The sequence below is a fragment of the Protopterus annectens genome, chromosome 2.part1 (genome assembly GCF_019279795.1).
Source record: "Protopterus annectens isolate FY-2018-M chromosome 2.part1, PAN1.0, whole genome shotgun sequence".
Lineage (NCBI taxonomy): Eukaryota > Metazoa > Chordata > Ceratodontiformes > Protopteridae > Protopterus > Protopterus annectens.
The window spans coordinates 839295706-839316970 of NC_056729.1; positions in this window are offsets into that span (position 1 = coordinate 839295706).

The window sequence follows — 21265 nt, forward strand, 5'->3', positions numbered from 1 at the left end:
AACCTATTGGGCAGGGACCTTATGCAGATATTTGGCATAGCAGTAGTTCCAACTTTACAAGGTATGGAGGCACAGAGACAAATGGATACCTTTGTAGTGCGATCGGAGGATGAAACTTTTTACTGGTACAGCCAGGACCTAGTCACGACTGGTCCAGGGGCAGTAACCAAGGAACTGATGAACGCAGCCATCAGTAAAGCCCCCTCCCTTGACACTGATCAACAGGATTTGTTACACTGTACTCTATACTACTGTCCTACACCAGGACCTGATAGAGAGTATGATCAAGAACTGTTTAGAAATCATGCAACTAGATTGGTTTTGCATACTTTGTACTGGGATACAGAGGGGAACAGTGTAGTTAGCTGTTCGTTACCTCAAGAATTCCTTGCATTGTATAGATCAAATCGGTTGCCACATGTCAGCTTGACAAAGAATAAAAGTGTCAAATGGGCAGATTTAGGAGAAAAAGTAACAAGATGGGAGAAACAGACTAATTTAGAACTGTCAGAACAAGGGATACAAAAACAAAAACTGAATTGGTTGATACAGACACATCCAGCTGTACACTTGCAATCTAGCGAGGACAGCTGATTAGCATTCTTATTAGAAGAAGAAGAAAAGGCCTTGTGTGAAATTCCAACAACTCTTTGGTCAACAGGCAAGTCAGATGTAGGACTTATTCGAACAGCAGGACCAGTTACAATTACCCCAAAGTCAGCTTTTAGACCACAGAAGAGACAATACCCTTTGAGAAAGGATGCAGAAATAGGAATTAAGCCTATAATAGCAGCATTATTCAAAGAAGGAGTACTGGTAGAATCTCCTGATTCACCATGTAATACACCCCTATTTCCTGTTAAAAAGGCAAACGGGGAATGGCGAATGGTACAGGATTTACAAGCTGTAAATAGTGCAGTAATACCTAGAGCACCCACGGTGCCAGACCCACATACTTTGTTAAATGATTTAGAACCACAACAGAAGTATTTCTCTGTGGTAGATATTAGCAATGCTTTCTTTTCAATGCCTATACATCCTGATAGTCAATATCGGTTTGCATTTACATTTCAGGGTAAAAGGTATACATATACTTGACTACCACAGGGATATTGTGAGAGCTCAACAATATTTGCACAAGAAATGGCTAGCAACCTGGCAGGGTTTACCCCACCGGGAGGTAGTCAAATTCTACTTTATGTAGATGACATATTGCTAGCAGCCCCCACCCAGCAACAGTGCAGGGAGGATACTGTAGCATTACTGAAATTTTTAGCAATACAAGGACACAAAGTAAACAAAAGTAAGTTACAACTTTGGAGAAAACAAGTTAGATACTTGGGATATGTAATATCCAATGAAGGTAGAATACTAGATGAGGAAAGAAAAACAGCGATTTTGCAAGCACCCAAACCAACAACCAAGAAAGAAATGATGTCTTTCTTAGGTACAACTAATTTTTGTCGGAGCTGGATACCAAATTATGCTTTGGAATCTGCTCCACTGACTGACTTGATATATAAGACACCAATGGCAGCACAAGACATTTTACAATGGACAACAGAAGCAGAAACGGCTTTCTGCAGGTTGAAGCAGTTTCTTCATTAGTTTTAGGACTTCCAAATTATCACAAACGATTCTTTCAGACCGTAGATTGTAAGCAAGGGTATATGATGTCAGTATTGATGCAACAACATGGGGACAAGCAATGCCCCATAGCTTACTATTCATCACAGTTAGACCCAGTGGCGTGATCTTTGCCTCACTGTGTACAAGCAGTAGTTGCAGCCACAATGGCAGTACAGGCTTCGGCCTCAGTGGCGTTATTCCACCCTCTCACATTGAGAGTGCCTCATGCAGTTGCAATAATTTTACTGCAAGAGAAAGTGGCATACCTTTCTCCTGCTAGACATCTTTCATGTATGACTATACTGCTGAGTCAACCTCATATGACAATTGAACGATGTACGACATTGAATCCATCAACATTACTTCCAACTCCTGCGGAGGGCACACCACACAGCTGCCTGCAGGAAATTGAACAGTTAGCTTTACCTAGACAAGATCTTACAGATATGCCCTTGGATAATGCCGAGGTGACATATTACGTGGACGGCTCATGCAGAAGGGGTCCTACAGGGAAGAATCTGATAGAGTATGCAGTAGTTACAGACACTGAAATTTTAGAAGCTCAATCCTTACCACACAACTTATCTGCACAAGCAGCTGAACTGATAGCTTTGACGAGAGCATGTACTTTAGCAAAAAACAAGTGTGTAAACATATATACTGACAGTCAGTATGCTTTTTCTACAGTACATGTATTTGCACAACAATGGAAAAATAGAGGAATGATAACATCCAGTGGAAAACCTTTTACTCATGCGCAATTTATTTTGGAGTTATTAGAATCTATTCAGTTACCTACCAAAGTAGCTATTTGTAAATGTGTAGCTCATACAAAACAGCATGATAGGATTACGAAAGGCAATGCACGAGCTGATGCAGCTGCAAAGCAAGCAGCCTCAGACTCAGAAACTTTACTTTTAAATGAGGAATTACAACCCTCTGAGATTTTAGATTTAGACATGTTAAAAACAATGCAGACACTTACTACAAAAGCAGAAAAACAAAAATGGGTAAAATGAGGTGCAATTCTTGAGAATGGACTGTACATTTCCAAAGAAAGAAAACCGATATTGCCATCTAATTTATTTAGATATGCAGCTTTGTTGAGCCATGGGCAGTGCCATGTCTCAACAGGGGGGATGGCACAGTTAGTAAATCGGATATTCCAAACATACGGATACACAAACTACACAAAAAAATTTTGTGCAGCTTGTCATACTTGTAACAAGCACCATGCACATGGGGCATTTAAAACCAAGCAAGGAAGTTTTCCTATACCACCATATCCGTTCCATACTATTTGTATGGATTTCATAGAATTAAATAAATGTGAAGGGAAAAAGTTTTGTTTAGTTATTATAGACATGTTTTCTAAATGGGTAGAAACTTTTCCAACCAAAAACCCGGATGAAGCAACAGTGGCAAAAGCCCTGATAAAAGAAGTAATCCCTAGATTTGGCATTCCGGAGAGGATTTATAGTGACAATGGCACACATTTTGTGAATCAGACGATTCACCAGCTTGGGAGATTTTTTGGTATCTCCTTGAAGAACCATTGTGCTTATCACCCACAGTCAGCAGGACTGGTGGAAAGGTACAATGGTACCCTAAAGAACACTTTAAGGAAGCTAGTAGAAGAGACCCAAAAGAATTGGCTATACTGTCTGCCTTTAGCACTGCTGAGTATGAGAACGGTTCCAAATGTAAAGGGTCTGACTCCCTTTGAAATGGTTTTTGGGAGAGCATACTATGTGCCTCAGTGGAAAGCTCTCATGCCTGCAGAGCAAGAGGCTGACAGTTCATTAGCAAAATATATGAAGAAATTGTTAAGGAATAAATCTGTTTTGCAGTTTAACTCTTTTTCAGATAAGGAACAGACCAGACCGGTGGAAACAGTCGTGGGCCCTGGAAGTTGGGTGTGGCTGAAAGTGATGAAAAGGAAAAACTGGGCGAGTCCAAAGTGGGAAGGTCCGTACCAGGTTCTGTTGGCAATGCCTACTGCAGTCAGAGTAGCTGAGAGGACATCCTGGGTTCATTTAACGCATTGTAAACCGGTAAAGAACTTTCAACTTGATAAAAAGTTTGTGACTGATATACAACCAGACCGAGATGGCCAAAAACAAAGCGAATAGAAGTCTATATCAACCCCAGAGATGTTGCATAATCATTTTGTTGTGTGTACATTTATTAACTGTAATTGTGACAATTTTCCTCTTGCTGTGGCTTATCCTACACACAACCACACAAGTGAAAGTGGGAAGGCGTGATGAAACATCTATAGATTAGCATCCAAATTTTAACACATACCTAGCCATGAAACGTGTGTATGCAGAGACTATGAACATTTCAAATTGCTGGGTTTGTCCAGCTATACCAACAGCATATGGAGGACTGATAATGTCCACTGTCCCTTTGGGGATAAATGAGACTTGGGAGAATTTACTTTTCGACACAGGAACTGTGAGATCACAAGACAAAATAGCATTATTTTTACCTGTTACACAAAAGGGAATTGTGTGCTTTTTTAAAAATGATACCCTACAAGTAGGATGGAGTAATTGTAATATTACGATATCCTACAAGTGTTACATTAAAGTTAAAAGTGGAGGTACTGTTTGTAATACTATGATTCATATTTGAGCACAATGAAAACAACATTGAATGAAGTACGACAAAACCCTGTTTTGTTTAAACAATTGTCAGTTATAGTTCAGAAAATGTTTCATGCAGGGCTGATGCGTATTAGTACTAAAGTAGAAAACTGTTATTTTATTTGTGGGAAAAAGGCATATAAATGGTTACCTGAGAATTGATCTGGCAGTTGTTTTTTGGGTTATCTGGTTCCAGCAATAAGACATACTGCAGAATTACCTTTGGGTAAGATACGGAACGTAAGAGAAACAGCTCGAAAATCTGAAGGTCCAGTTAAGAAACCTGTGAATCCAGTTGGGAAGATCGAAGCTGGTTTGAAAGACCATAATTCAGTAAAAGACAAAAGTGAATTGACTCATATGGACTTGAGTGACAGTGTTATATCCTGGGCAGGAATATTACCAGCCTATGGAGCAGTCAAATCGATCTGGGAGCTGAGGAAGTTGTCGAAACTTCTCGAAGTAATGAGTAATGCAACTTTTTCCACCCTAGAATTGGTGACTGATGAACTGAATGCAGTGAGAACTGTTGTGCTACAAAATCGGATGGCTCTTGACTTCACCCTAGCGGCGAGAGGTGGTACGTGCGCGCTTATCAAAGAAGAAAGCTGTGCTTATATACCTGACAATCGACACGAGATAAATAATCACCTAGAGGTAATTCAGCAAGTATCAGCCATGACTGAACCAGGCCCAAACCCACTGACGAACTTTTTCCAGAATCTGTTTGGGGGGTGGGGTTCCATCCAAATGAACATTCTAATTGCTATTTGTGTGGGTGTACTCCTAATAGGAGAATGTGTTTGCTGTGGAATTCCCTGCATGAAAAGATTAATCAAAGATTTTGTTGATGTATCTGTTACTGAAACTTTCTACCAAGATATTGAAATTGAAAGATTGATTTCAGATGACGCTTTTTCCTGAAGTATAGATTAAATGACTCACCTAGCTGAAAATCCTGAGTGGGAAAGGCTAGGAAATGAAATGACACTATGCATACTCCAAAATAGAATAAAAAGTATTAATAGGGGGGAAAATGTTAGAAAAATATGTATTTAAATACATGGGAAATGCTAGTTTAAAAGCAAGGTAGTTTATAATGCATTTTATTCTATTAATCATATAACAGAAGGGATAAATTCATGTGTAAATGCAAGTAGCTTCTGAAACTGCAGTGTGCTTTGACCCCTGACCCTGGCAGCTGCCAGCTCAACAAGCTTAATGGTTATGCTTTTCATAAGTGATTATCTGCTGGATCAGGAAATGAAATGTGTAAATCTTCCGCTCCTTCCTGATGAGATAACTTGTCCTTGTAAATAATTAAATCTTCCTTTCCTGATGGAGTAACTTGCCTTTGTAAGATAAAAACACAGCTGGTGGGAAAGTGAAGCAGTGAACAAAGAGTTGAATTTAAAGACTGAATCTGTTATTGCATTCGAACTGATATGAGACCTTTAAGAAGTAACTTTACAGAAAGACATTATGACTGACCAGCTGGATAGCAAGGCCATATTGTATCTAAAGGAAACGTTTTTTTAAATGTACTGCATCAGCATTATTAGATGAATAGAATACTGTTAGTAAAAGTGATGTAGATGCCCTGTGACTAACCACGTCAGTAAGGTGGGCATAACTTGAATGCAAACACTATAAAATATTCTGTACTTCCTGCATCATGTCAGACAAAATTCTGTACTTGTATGGTTTTTTGCCTCCTGGTGTACACTAGTAAACTTTTGAATATGAACCTCCTGTGTATTGAATTATTAATTTTATTTAACAGGAGGGGCAATAGATCTAGAAAGGTGAGCTAGTAAAAGAAATGAGTTGCTTGAGAAAGATTCAATAGTAGAATGGTGGAGAGCAGGCGTACAGGTACAATAGAAGAGGGAGGGACAGCAGGGATACAATCAACAATTCAAGTAGATACAAGCACTACATGAGCACTAGAGGAGGAAAAGAGAAGGGTAAGGTAAGCAAAAAGAGGAAAGAAGTAGCAGATAAAAGAGCAAGTAAAGGATGAGAATCACAGAGACAATCAGCAGCAAGAGATAGTAGAGGAGCTCTAGGAATACCAGGTGAGTCGGGACACTACGGTGACAGGGGATAGTGGTGTGGGGAAAGAGGAATGTAGCTAATAGAGGGGTAAGTACTAGAACAGTCAGATACAGTGAGGAGGGTAAAAAGGGGAGAATGAACGTAAACAGTAGTGAGGGTTTTGATACTGGAGAGGGGAATAAGGGATATAACACAAGCAAGTGAAGGGTGTCACCACATGGTCATAAGGTAGATTTAAGTGAGTTGGTAGGGTAGAGAAGGGCAAGTAAGAGGTAACACAGTTCTTAGTTACAAAGGAAGAGAGAAGTTACTACATAGAGGGAGAGCGGGGTCTGGCTGCTGGGTTCCTGGTTCAGGATTGAGTCTTATACAGACACTAGAGAATTCAAACTTAATAAAAGAACAATACAGTAAACAGTTTGGTTGTGGGGTCAAAACGTACTTCCATGAATCCTTTGGCAGGAGGAACTTTGAGTTTAGGATGAAAGTATCCTAGGGATGCAGTTGAGATAGCAGGATTAATTAGAAAGGGGTCCTTATTGACCAGGCAGGTAGGTTCTCAGTCATAATGCAAGAAGGAGTTTGAAAGTTCCTTGAATCCTTTGGCAGGAGGGACTTTGAGTTCAGGATGACAGTATCCTAGGGATGCAGTTGAGATAGCAGGATTAATTAGAAGGGTGTCCTTATTGACCAGGCAGGTAGGTTCTCAGTTGTAATGCAGGAAGGAGTTTGAAAGTTCCTTGAATCCTCTGGCAGGAGGGACTTTGAGTTTAGGATGAAAGTATCCTAGGGATGCTGTTGAGATAGCAGGATTAATTAGAATGGGGTCCTTATTGACCAGGCAGGTAGGTTATCAGTCATAATGCAGGAAGGAGTTTGAAAGATAGAAATATCCTGCAGGTGCCAGAGGCACACAGCAGCCAGGGGGAGATGCAGGATAATAAAAGGACAGTCATCTATATGGCAGTCATATATATGGCTACTCATCCATTTCATACAGGCCTTACAACATCTTCTGTCAAACATGCAGTGAGGATGTCATTCACTACAAGTTGTCCAGCAGTATTGTAGAAGTTAGACTTGTGCTATAGAACCTGTGTTATGTACTCAGTTCTCTGATTGATGCACTTAGTTAATTAGGGATTCTAATTTCACTGTGGTCAACTGGTGTTGGTGTGTAGTCAGAAGATTGTTACTGTATATCCGACTTTCTGCAAGCCAGTCCCATGGAGTGCAAATATTTTGACAGTCATACACAGCTGCCTATGTGTTTTGTACAGGCTTCCCAACATCTTCTCTGAAACATGCAGTGATGATATAATCCACTATAAGTTGTCCAGTACCATTATAAAAGTCAGACTTGTCCTATGGAGTTAAGAATTGTGTTCATAGGATCATAGGAAGTTACTAGGCTATTGGCCCTCAGGCCCTTATATGCCTAGCCAAGTTTAGCCTATGTATAGACAAATCAGCACCTGATATCCTTGTCCAGCAAGGACTAGGATCCCAGAAATGTATTTTTTATTTCCCATCCAGTTATCCAGGTTGCTCTTAAAAAGGAGTAAAGAGGTAGTCTCCTTGATGTGGAGAGGGAGTTTATTGCACAGATGGGGGAGTCTCTGGGACACAAATCTGTCCCACCAACCAGTCCTATTAAGGTCACAGAGCAGGTTGAGGCCATGTGTGTGATTTACTTCAGTGGAGCTTGACTTGTGGATATGCAGCAGTCCCATCAAGGTGGGGTCCTAGATTACCTTGCATACCAGACATAGATCACCTCTGAGGAGTCTGTATGAAACAGAGTAGAGGCATAGGGCTTTTAGCCTATCTGTGTATGGTAAAGTTTTGTGGCCCTGGATTCTCCTGGTGAGGAACCTCTGTGGTTCTCTCCAGCTGCTGCATGTGCTTTGTGAGGTACATGCCGAATTGGGAGTTTTACTCAATAATGCATGTTATAACCTCCTTGTCCCTGAATGCATGCCCTTACTTATGAGGTGGGCCAGGTAGAAAGCTTTTCATACAATGGGAGCAAGATGGCGGTCAAAAGTCAGGTTGCTATCAATCTGGGTGCTCAAATCCCTCACAGCTGACTGCGTGCTTAGGACATTGTTATTAATGTGATAATCTGTGGGGACGTCACTCTCCGCAAATGGAATGATGATGCATTTTTTGTATTCAGCTTGAGGTCATATTTCTGGCACTGGTCATTTGTTTGGGTGAGACCCTCTTGGAGGATGGCCATGTTACTAGGGGAATTTATGACAGCACCCAGCTTGCAGTCATCTGCAAACTTGGTCAGCCATAGCCCACTGGTTTTGGCCTGCAACTCAGAAAAGTATATTTCAAATAACAGAGGCCCCATGACTGAATCCTGGGGTATGTCACTCAATACCGCTTGAGGTGGCTTCGCCTATTTTGACTAGTTGGGTTCTATCAGTGAGTCAATTAGATACCCATCTGGTAACATATGGATTGAAGGCAAGTTGAGAGAAATTATCTATTATGCCTGAGTGGGGAATAGTGTTGAAGGCTTTGGTAAAGTCAAGGTAGGCAGTGTGCACTGTCTTCCCCTCATCCATGGCTTTGGTGACTGTCTCAAAAAAAGTTGACCGAATTTAACAGACATGACCTCCCCTTGACGAAGCCAAAGTGTGTGGGATAGAGTGTTGGGAGGTTGCCAATGTCCTTGTTAATGAGGTCCATAATAATAAGTTCCATGGCCTGGCATATCAGGCTAGTTAGGTTGATGGGTCTATAATTTCCCAGATTTGGTGGATGCTCCACCTTTGTGTAAAGGGCTGACAGTGGTTGTCCTCCATTCACCTGTAACAAAGTTGATATTCAGGCTTTGGTTGAATAGGGTGGTTAATGGTGCTGCAAGTTCTTGCCTGAGGTCATGTAGGATGCAGCCTGATATGTTATCAGATCCCATGGTGGCTGTATTTTTTGCCTTTGAGAGAACAGTTATGACCTGATCCCTAGATATAAGTGGAAGGGGCCAGGTACTGGGAAAGTCCTGATTTACTGATGGGGGGGGGGGGGCTGAGGGGTGAAATTTTCACTGATCTGTCAGCCAGCAAGTTTGCTATATCTACAGCATTTGTATATGTGGCGTCCTTGACCACTAGTTCAGAACAAATCTGGGTACTACCTTTGAGATTATGGACATACAGTATTTGAAGAAGGCATTATGATTGTCTCTAGTAGGTGTGGCCAATTTGGACTCGAAGTTTGCTTTGGAAGATTTCACTAGTGCTTTTATTTGCTTGTTTAGGCTAAGGAGAGATTGCTTACAATTGGGCACCTGCTCCTTCTTGGTCCTGGGCAGCAATTTGTTTTTCTTTTGTTATAGAGTTTACTTATTACAGATGTCCACCAGATGGTTTTACTCTTCCTTGCAGAGGATTATTTAGTACTGTCAAGTATTCCTGATTCCATGCATCCATATAAATGTTCATATAGTAATTTGGTATAGTTTTGGATGCTGTTGACAGTTCCTAGAGAGGAGGAGGGGGCTGTGAAGCTGTTTATACCATCCCTCATGAGTCTGTAGTCAGCACTGGAGAAGTTTTTTTGCTTGACCCTAGCTAGAAGGGGGTCGGGTGAGATGGTGACTTCAAACATGACCGCTTTATGGTCAGATCTTAGAAGGGAGGATGATACTGCAGGGATGCTGCAGTGGTTACTCATGTTGGTTAATACCAAGTCCAAGATATTATCACCTCTTTTGGAGGTATCGACTAGCTGTTCCAAAGCATTTACACTGATAAAATTGAGGAATCACTTGGCATTTGTGTTCTTTCATGAGTAGTTCTTCCAGTCTATATTTGGGTAGTTACAGTCACCCAGAATCAGGGTAAAGGGATGAATCTTGATAGATTTGAATAGGTCTAAATAGGCAGTTTGAGCATCTTGAGTCCGATTTGGGGTCCGGTAGCTAGCAATGATATATACAGGGATCTTGTCAATGGTTAACTGCACGTGGAGTGTCTCCTGTGCGTCATACTGTCTGACCAGCCTGGAAGTGTGTATGTCTTTAATATATATTGAAACTCCACCTCCTTTGGCTTTACTACCCACAGTTTGATGTCCAAATGTATGATAGGATGAGCAGCCAGGTATGGCTGTGCTGCTCTCCGCAGCTTTGAACTAGGTTTCTGTGACTATGCAGATGTCAGCATTTTCCATGGTTAAGAATGCTTGCAATGAGTGCAGTTTCATGTTTAGACTCCTAGTGTTTAGCAGCATGATCTTTAATTTGGGTTTTGTCAAAATTTTTATGTTGGTAGTTTTGACCTCATCATTTTTTCTTTAAAAGGCACTATGGGGGAGGAAAGTACTTTTGCCAGAAGCCTGAAACCCAAGTGAGACAGATGCAGGCCACCTCTGGCAAAGCATCATGGTCTGTTGATCATATCTTCCCAGGCTGTCAGGTACTGGATCTCTCTGGAATGACACCAAAAACTAAGAATTGTTAAAGTCAATTATTCTTTAGCTGGTGTATGTAGTTAGGTAGGGATTCTAATCATATTGCGAGCAACTAACGTGAGTATGTTTGTTGTCACTTGGTTGACATTTAAAAGACCATTTTAGGCCAGCATATGAAACCATCCTACAACCATCTTCTTCTCAATAGACACTGCTGATGTCATCAGCTACAAAGTGTTGTCTGACAGTATAGAAGCCAGACTTGTGCTGTGGCACTTGTGTCAAGTACTGTGCTCTGTAGCTAGTCACGTAGTGGTTCACCTGTCACTGCAGTCATCTTGTGTGTGCTTGCATGCCTGTGTTCACTTGGTCCACATTCAACCAACCATATTAGACCAGCATGTGTGACACTTCTATTAGCATCTACTTCTCAATAGACACTGCTGATTTCATCAACAATAAAGTGTTGTCTGACACTTTAAAAGCCAGACTTGAGCTGTGGTGCTTGTGTCAAGTACTGTATTTTGGAAATAGGTAGGGTTCTACTCTTAGTGTGGTCAGTTGGTCTGTGTGTCTCTGTGTTCACTTGGTTCACATTCAAGAGACCATTTTAGGCCAGCATGTGAGACACTGCTGTTACCATCTTCTTCTTAATAGACACTGCTGATGTCATTAGCTATAATGTGTTGTCCAAAGCAGTAAAATCCAGACTTGTGGTGTGGCACTTGCTTTAAGTACAGTGCTCTGTAAATAGTCAGGTAGGGGTTCTATTCTCACTGCAATTTACTGGTTTGTGTGTGCATTCAACAATCAGTATGATGTCACTTTTAGAATGACATGTGAGTCCACAGCTATGTCAGACCATACTCCAATCACCTTCTTGTAACATGCACAAATTATGTCATCCTGTATTACATACACTCTGACAGTATTCAAGACAAACCTGTGCAATGGAGTGACATTAACTACTGTGCTTTCAAGCTACTTTGCCTAGATATATAGGGGTCCTATTCATACAGCAGGTAACTTAAGTGTATATAAATTCAAATATTACTTTTCAGACAATTTTACTCTGTGATAGGACTCCACATCCATGTCAGACACTCCTTTCAACATATTCTTATCAGCATACAATGAAAATTGGTACATTACAATCAATGTATGAGCTATTGAATCACTATTAATTTCACTACCACTTAGAAGACCCTTTAATGTAGCCCCATGCATCCACCATCCTGTTTTTTTTGTCTGGCCATATGACATCATTCCTGCAGAGGAGAGATGCATGTCCTCATGTCAATTATGCATACACACATTATGAAGCAGAGTCATTCTATGACCCCCTGCAAGCCATCTCCAAGCACTGCATGTGTGATTGCTAATTCTGTTATGGTGTTGTCCATATATCACATATGGACAGTGGCATTATGTACTACAATCAAAACAATACACACATAGCATTACTATCATCAGTCATATAGATATATGGAGTTTGTTTTAAATGATAAAATAAAAGATAGGAATTTATTTGATGTTGTCTGTTAGCTTACTAATGTCCTATGACCCCATGTACATTTCCCGGGTCAATGTTGCTGTCATTGACATGTGCTATGCTGAGGTGTGGATGTATGGCAGGCATACAAGAGGGTATTAGAATCTGTGATATGAGGTAATGTATTGATGGCTGATGCTGCCATTTAATTACATGTTCCTTCCATAACAGCTGTAGTAATATGCCTCCTGAGAACTACTGACATGAGATGATAGTATGTATATTGTTGGCTTAGTAAGACATGTGTTTTTGTAGTGGAGCAAATCAACATTCTACGCAGTTCTCATTCAACCATCACAGTAACACTTCCAGTATGGCACAGGTGTGCATGTGTATACATATCATCAGTAAATGCTCTGTGACATACATCATTATAAATTCATACTAATTACATGGGCACACAATTCTTGTTTCATCCACATGTTGGGATATACAGAAAAAATGTCATGCTTTGATTCAATTGTAACCTTGTGAAATTCATTGTATTCACAACTGTGTTCATATTTCCAAGGATTATTGAGGTGGTCACCAGCACCATTGCATGACTATCAGCATTTGTGTTAGTAACAGTTCTGCATTAGCCACAATCAACTCATTTGTAATGTGGCCTTATCTAGTTTCAGGTCACTCAAATACAGCTTTCCAATGAAAAACACATAAGCATATGTTGTGCAATTGATGTAATTATATGCTATTGCTAGACCTGTATGACTGTGTGAACAATACCACCATATGTCATGTGATGGATAACCAAAGGTGCATTTGGATGTGTTGTCACAAATAATTAATTTAAATAAGTGTGAAATATTAAGAGGGATACTCAACTAAGTGGAGAGCTGCTTGTGGCTACCACCAGCTATAATCAACTGGAGAAAATAGATACACTGCTAGCTGACAGTTGTCTCATACTTCATGCCCTGTTGCCACTGACTATAAGTCAAAGTATACATGCAAACATTAGTCAGTTTATCTTCTCTGGAGACCAGCTCACCTGTGCGATCCCTCTAGCTAATAATACAGAATCAGTGGGCCCCGACAACATCCTAGGTTACATATTGTGTGACTTAAAACCTGGCCTAGCAGACACAGTTGTATCCCTACTTACGCACAGCATCTGTTCTTGAAGAGGGGAGTACAGCAGCAGCTAGACATCTCAATGGGAGGAAAGGATGGGGACATCACATGATGCATGCACTTATTGGCCCATAACCCTGAATCTCCTAATTTGTGAGGCAGACCAACAAGTCATCATGGACCTTACCAAAAAGGACACAGGCAATCTCCTGACTGTGTCCCAAGCCCATGTTTGATTTTTAAGGCTACATCATCTCTATTAAATCAGCTAGTCGATACTTCAAGGTCACCAGGGACATGCACTAGGAAAACACTATCATCCTATATAACTTGACATGGCCATTTCATTTGACACAAATCCATAGTCAGGTACTGCTGAGAAACTGTCTCAAGTGGGCATGAACACCTATGTCATCAAGTGGATAAAGAAATGAATCATATACAGGACACATTATGTCAAAATGTGTGAAGTCTTCTCTATCTAGACTCCAGTGACCAGGTCTGTACCTCAGGATTCTGTACTAGGCCCTTTCCTGTTCATTATTTAAGCCTCAGATGCCAAGACAAACTTAAAAATCCTGTGTCTAACCAGGTTTGAGAAAGACTGCAAATTGTGGACTATCATTGAATCCAAGATTTGTACTGGTATAATGCAGATAGTATTAACATGCACAAAGGATAGTTGCCAGAAGGATGGAGATAGAGAAAATGAACACAGATTCATGGGGGGATTGTTTCCTTTATGAAAGCAAATACACAAGCTAATTAAAAATACAGACAGCACACCCCTACGAGTAGACCAAGTGGCATGTGGCCTGTGAACTCAGGTAGATAGTATGTTGAATGCTCACCAGCATGTTCCCACAGTGGTGACTAATCTCTTGTATAAAGTGCAACTCCTGAATGTGTGCAGGGCATCCACACCAAATGGTATTATAGTCCTATTGTCCCCAGCACTCATCACACCAGTAATTGAGTACAATGCACCCTTTTGCATGTACCTTCCAACACTTCTTCCAGGGATGAGTTATTCAAGTGTATCACTTTTGCCACAGTGAGCTCCCACACATCTTATTGGCCATACATCAATATTATTTGTGGTATATAACCATTAGGAGTTGACAGAGCAGAACCTCTTTCAAGATGTTATACAAGATGTATTTGTGCTACATGTTCGTGTGAAGTGCACAGTAAATATATAGCTAATTGACAACATTTATGGCATGGGTTACATTTATGAAAGTGTGGATTGTGGCATATCCATGCCATACAAACCTGTCAACTACCCAGGATTGCTTGTGATTTCAACTGCAGATGTAACTGTGTCCCTCTTAACCCCTCCAAAATATGTAAATTTTTGAGGAAGGTGTGCTTGATTTCCCTCATAGATTACTGACAAAACATGACAGTTGTACAAGTGTGTTCTTGCATAACCACGAATAGACAACTTTCAATCATATATGTTGTGTGAATGACACACATTAATGGCGTTATTATTCTGATATTGTTCATGATTGTGCCTGCGTCTGTCTATTGTTGTCCATGATCCTGTTGCTATGTGTCCTGCTTGGTTGAGACCTATGCTGATATTACATTCATATTCAGGCAACACATTTTGCACAGCTTCGCAATATGCAGCTACCCATATAGTACATACCATCCTTGATAAATTTCCTCTACAGGGATCATGTCAGATTGTTTATATCATGAACAATCTTCCCATCAATATGCCACTTTAAGTGACAGTCACATAATATACAACAACTGTGTGAAGGCATGACTATATCCACACAGGAGGTGTAAACAACAGTATGTACTGTATCATGTAGATATGTGATTACTAGTCATGCTACAACTATCTCATCTTTGTGGTGTACATACATTGAAATGCCCTCATCTGCTGTACATTACCATATTTCACCTGTCCTCTTCACCTATGTCCAGTCCTACAGTTCATGTGTTTGTCCTTTTCAATAGACACACTTCCCATGAATACATATTTTAATGCATTCTATGTACTCTTGCTGATCACTAGCAAAACCTTTATTCAGTATGCCTAATAGAGGATTTCACACTGTCACTTATCCTTCTCTATCATAGATGACAAGCAGGCGGGATATTTTGTTTAGATGCTTTAATACATAGAAACTCATCAGGATGGATAACATCATCATAAAATACAAATGAACTGGCTAACAGACAGACCTTACATACATACATACATACATGCGTACAGCTTACTACAAAATGGCAGTCAGGCTCGCACGTGCTCAGCATTTATATACTTGTGCAAGCCCTAGGATAGCTTCTTAAAGGTACATACACACACATTGATCTACATCCTCCCTCTTAAAAGGATTGCCCTTTGCAAAAACAATATTAGAGTCAGACATTCATTACTATAAACATTAGAAACAAAACACAATGTTCATGTCCAAGTTGCCTTGTATCTGCTACATGGTCAGGAGATACGACCAAATCTCATAAGATAACAATCTGGACTAAATTTAGCAATAGGGATAGTCTTCAGTAAACAACTCACATTAGTATCTTCTGGATTCATCACTGGAATGGCAATGTCCTCTGGAACTTCCTCTGGAATTGAAACACCAGACAACTCACTCTGAGATAAAGAATCTTTCTCACAGGCTATTTGCTGTGGTATAGGCTTGGACACCAGTATTAAATGATTCTGATTCTGCCTAAAGTCTGCTCCTTGTGATTCCACAATGTATGATTTCAGCTCTGGGCAAATACTCTTCACGACACCGATCCGATCATAACCTCTAGATGTTTGCATCCTTACCACCTCTCCTTCTCATAATGGATTGAGCAGTTTCCTGGTGTTATCGTAGTAGGACTTCTGGGTTAAGCATTTCTTCATCAGACTGGCTTTCACTGACTTGTTGTTCATGACACATGGAACCAACAATTGACTACTAATTGGTAATGTGGTTCTGGTTTAGCTCGACAGAAGTCTTTGAGCAGGTGAACCGAGATGTTTATCATGAGGAACAGTTCTGAAATTCAAGAAATTCAGGAAAACATTGCTATTATCATATTTTGACTTATCTAGTAACTGTTTTGCACTTTGAACTACACATTCTGCCAAAGCATTTGACAGTGGGTATTCAGGGATACTCGTGACATGAGTAAAGTCCCATTCTTCAGCAAATCTTTTGAACTGTTGGCTTGTAAACTGTGTGCCATTGTCAGAAATAACTTTATGCGGACTACCATGTACTGCAAAATTATGCTTCATCTTAGTAATGACAGTACTGGATGCTAGTAGGAAGTAAGTCAATCTTGAACCAACTGGAGTAAGAGTCTATTAACACCAAATAATGTTGACCATTTCACTCAAAAATGTCGGTAGCTACTGTTGACCAAGGTAGTTCCAGAATCTGGTTTAGCTGATGTGGTTCCTTCTGTTGATGTGGCTTTGAACTGTTACACACAGAAAAAGATGAAAGTGCTCTCTCAAGGTCTTGTGACATAGAAGGTCAAAATACTAACGCTCTCACTTTCTTTTGCTAGAGTCAGTTCCTGGGTGACCATGATGCAAGACAGTAATGTACTGTTGTTGCAAGGACTTTGGAACAATTACTTTCTGACCTTTCATAGTGATACCTTTGTCAGGCAAAATCTCATCTCTGTATGGAAAATAAGGTTGCAGATGTTGCGGTAAACTAGATTGCTTTGATGGACATCCTGGATTAATAAAGCGGTTGAGCCTCTGTAAAACTGCATCTATGGCAGTGTGATCTCTCAGCTCACCAAGACATGTGGAAGAAAAATTTCTCACTTCCATGACCTCAAAATCAAGGCACTCATTTTCACGCTGTTCTGTGGTGTTTCTGGGTAATCTGGATAATGTATCAGCAAGATAAAGAAGTTTGCCATTCTTGTAGACAAGGTTGAAATTATACTTTTGCAATCTCAGCGTCATGCATTGCAGTCCGGATGGATCTGAATGCATTGACTTTCTCAAGATAGTGACTAGCGGCTAATGGTCAATCTCGATCTGGACAGGTCTACCATAAACATAATCGTGGAACTTCGAACATGCAAACACAATTGCCAAAAGCTCTTTCTTGACTGGGGCATACTCCATCTCAGTTTAGGTAAGAGTTCTTGATTCATAGGCAACAGGTTGACCCTCTTGTAGAATGACTGTGCCAAGACCAAATATCGAAGCATTACAGGAAAGTGTAACTTGTTTGTGAAAATCATAGCATCTGAGAGTTGGTGCACTAGCAATTCTCTGTTTCAGGATATCAAATAATCTTTGGTGTTGCTCTAACCAAGACCATGATACATCTTTGTGTGTCAGCTCTCAGAGAGGGGCTGAAAGTTGGCTCAAGTCTGGAATGAACTTGCCTAGATAGTTGAGCATGCCAAAATAATGTTGCAGGGCTTGAACATTGTCTGGAGCTGGCATCTTGAGAATGGCTGTTTGATTAGAAGGGCTTGGTCATAGGCCTGAACTGGCAAATAAATGACCAACATACATAACCTCTTATAACCTGACTTTGCATTTGTGTGGACTGAGCTTAAGATTCACTTAATGAGATCTTTCCAGAACATTTCTGAGGTTGCTGTCATGCTCCGCTTCACTATGACCTCCTACTGGTATATCGTTTGCTACAGTAACACAAGGATACCCAGACAAAAGTTGCTCCATTGCATGTTGAAAAACTTCACTTGCAGAATTTATAGCAAAAGGCATTCTCAAAAATCTGTACCTGCCAAACAGAGTACTGAAAGTAGTGAGCAATGATCATTTTTTTGTTGAGCAAAATTTGCCAAAATGAACTCTTTGCATCTAGAAAAAAACAGTGATATTTGACATCAATGCTGCAAGTTCTTCGACTGTGTACATTGGATGATAAGTTTTTTTAGTGCTTTGTTCAAATTTTGTGGGCCAATACAGATTCTAATGTAATCTGAGCTTTTCTTATGAGCTACCACCATGGAAGATACCCATTCAGTTGGAGTTTCAACTGGACAAATCACACCTTGTCCAACCATTTTATCTAGCTCAGCTTAGACTCTGTCCTGCATGGCTATTGGAACTTTTCATGCTGGTCTGATAACTGAACTGACCTCTGGATGTAACTTCATGAAGTACACAACTGGAAGCTTACCTAATTTGTCTTCAAAAAGATCAGTACAGGTAGAAAAAATGTACTGGGCAAAATTAGAGTAGTGGTCTTTAAATTTAACTTGGTGGATTTCCTTATTAAATGAAAGCAGTCCCATTTTCAAACTGACTCTGAGCCCTAATATTGACTGGACGTGCTTCTTGGCCACATAGAATAACAAGTTGTAACATCCCTCAGCAGAGTAACATGAAAGCACCACTGAGCTTTTGGTTTGAATCTCTTCATCTCCATAGCAAACAAGCTTTGCACACCTTGCCAAATCAAGCCTTTCACCATGACACATTCTAGAAAATGTTTCTGCTGACATAACATTGCACTTGGAACCTATGTCAACTTTGAGCTCTATGTGTTTTCCATTTATCCGAACAGTACTAAATACTTCATTCTTTGCCCTTAAATTTACTGCATTGACTGCTTCATGATGCACTGACACACCATCAACATAAAGATTAGGGTTGCAGCTCTCTAATTGATCAACCTAAGCAACATGTTCAATCATAGTCTCACATCAGGCTTTGTGCCCACTGAATGGTGCACAGCAACAGTTATCCCACTCCACAAAGGGGGAGCCACCACTGATCCTGGAAACTATCACCCTATTAGCCTGATGAGCCTGGTCTGCAAGGCCATGGAATGTATCATCATGGAACTCATAAACAAAGACATTGGTAACCGCCAAACTCTGGACCCCACCCAGTTTAGGTTTGTGAAAGGCAGATCATACCCTCTGAACCTGATTGACTTCTTTGAGGCAGTCACCAAAGCTGTAGATGAGGGTAAGGTGGTTCACACAGCCAATCTTGAACTCGCCAAGGCTTTTGACACCACCCCCCTTTCTGAAATTATAGCTAAACTCACTAAACTAGGTATAAATCCATACGTCACAAGATGGGTTGCCAACTGGCTCACTGACAGAATGCACACTGTAAAAGTTGCAGACTCCAAATCTGACTTCAAACCAGTGGAGTACCACAGTGTTCAGTCCTGGGACCTCTCCTGTTTGGTATCTACTTCTCTGAAGTACAGGCTAACACAGAAGACCTCTGGCTAACAAAGTTTGCAGATGACTGCAAACTAGGAGTGATAGTCAAGTCCCTAAATGATGTGGACATCCTACAGAATGGCCTCACTGAGACAGATGCCTTGTGTCAGAGGCATGGCCTCATGCTCAATGCCAAAAAGTGCATTATCATCCCCTTTGGTAAAAACTCTGTACCCATGAACTACCACATAAATGACAGTCTGCTTAATGCCGAATGTGTGATAAAGGACCTTGGGACCCAGGTGGACAGTAGTCTCTCTTTGATAATCACATCACCACAGTAGTCAGGAAATCCTTCTATGTGGCACACCTCATCACAAAAGGGTTCTCATCCAGGAAAAAAGAGGTCATTGTTCGCCTGTACTCGGCATTCATTAGACCCATTATAGAGTTCAACGCCTCTTTTGGACTGTACCTCACAAGACATCTGCAGCAGCTGGAAAGGCCATAGACGTACCTCACAAAGAGGATTGCTGCCTCAAACAGATGCCCTACACTGATCATCTCAAACAAACTCCAGCTTTACTCTGTAGCATATCACCTACTCTGAGGAGATCTCTGCCTTACATACAAAGCTATGTTATTTTGGAAATAAGAAATAGTGCTGAGCAAGTTTAACATCTGAAATTCATTTCTGACCTGTTTTGTGAAGTATATCTACAGTAGGGATGGTTCACTCCTTTATATTCTTCCAGTTCCAACCAAGTACCTTTTGAGCACAAACTGAAGAATTTGGAATTCATTTTGGCTTTAAGTCATTTTAGGCATGCAGTTTCTGACACCATGTCATTCGTCCTTTCTATCATAGATGACAATCAGGCAGGGTATTTCATTTAGGTGCTTTAATACATAGAAACACATCAGGATGGAAAGCAGCATCATAAAATACAAACAAACTGGCTAACAGACAGACCTTACATACATACATGCTTTCACCTTAACAGCTTACTACAAAACGGCAGTCAGGCTCACAAGTGCACAGTATCTATACACTTGTGCAATCCCTTGCATAGCTTCTGAAAGGTACATATACACACATTGGTCTACAAATTCTATTCTGCACTGATTACACTTTCATATAATGTGTTAGAACAGGTAGTCATTGTGGCTTTCCATTCAATTCCATAAGCCTAGTTTGCATGTAGGTACACAGATTTACATGTCTACAGGTGTTTGTGCTGCTTTACATGGTTTCCTGGTGAGCAACACTGTTGCTAGCCATGAAACTGCACTTGTATTCATATAAGTGTGATGTGCAGCATGCTTATGCAATTAGCACTGCTGCTTATCACTCCAACATGTAAACTCTATGTAGGCTTTGGCCAAGCCTACACAGAGTTTTATTGAATTCCCAGGACAGTTTTTATTAACCACATGCTACCACTGGAATTTATCATATTCTTGACTGGTATTCATTAAGTTTTTAGGATGCTTATTTTGTTTACATATATGTATTGGATGTTTTACAATCAAATAGGCTTTTAGAAGGGATTATTTAGGAATTTACTAATTTATTTTTTATACAGATTTTACTATTTATACATCAAAAGAACCTGATTTTAATTTACTCAAGCCATTTGAATAAAGTGTAGATCATGTGGTATATGGTGGGTGTTATTTAGCCAACATACTGTTGGAAATTGTTAGTTCTGATAAGACCTGTCGT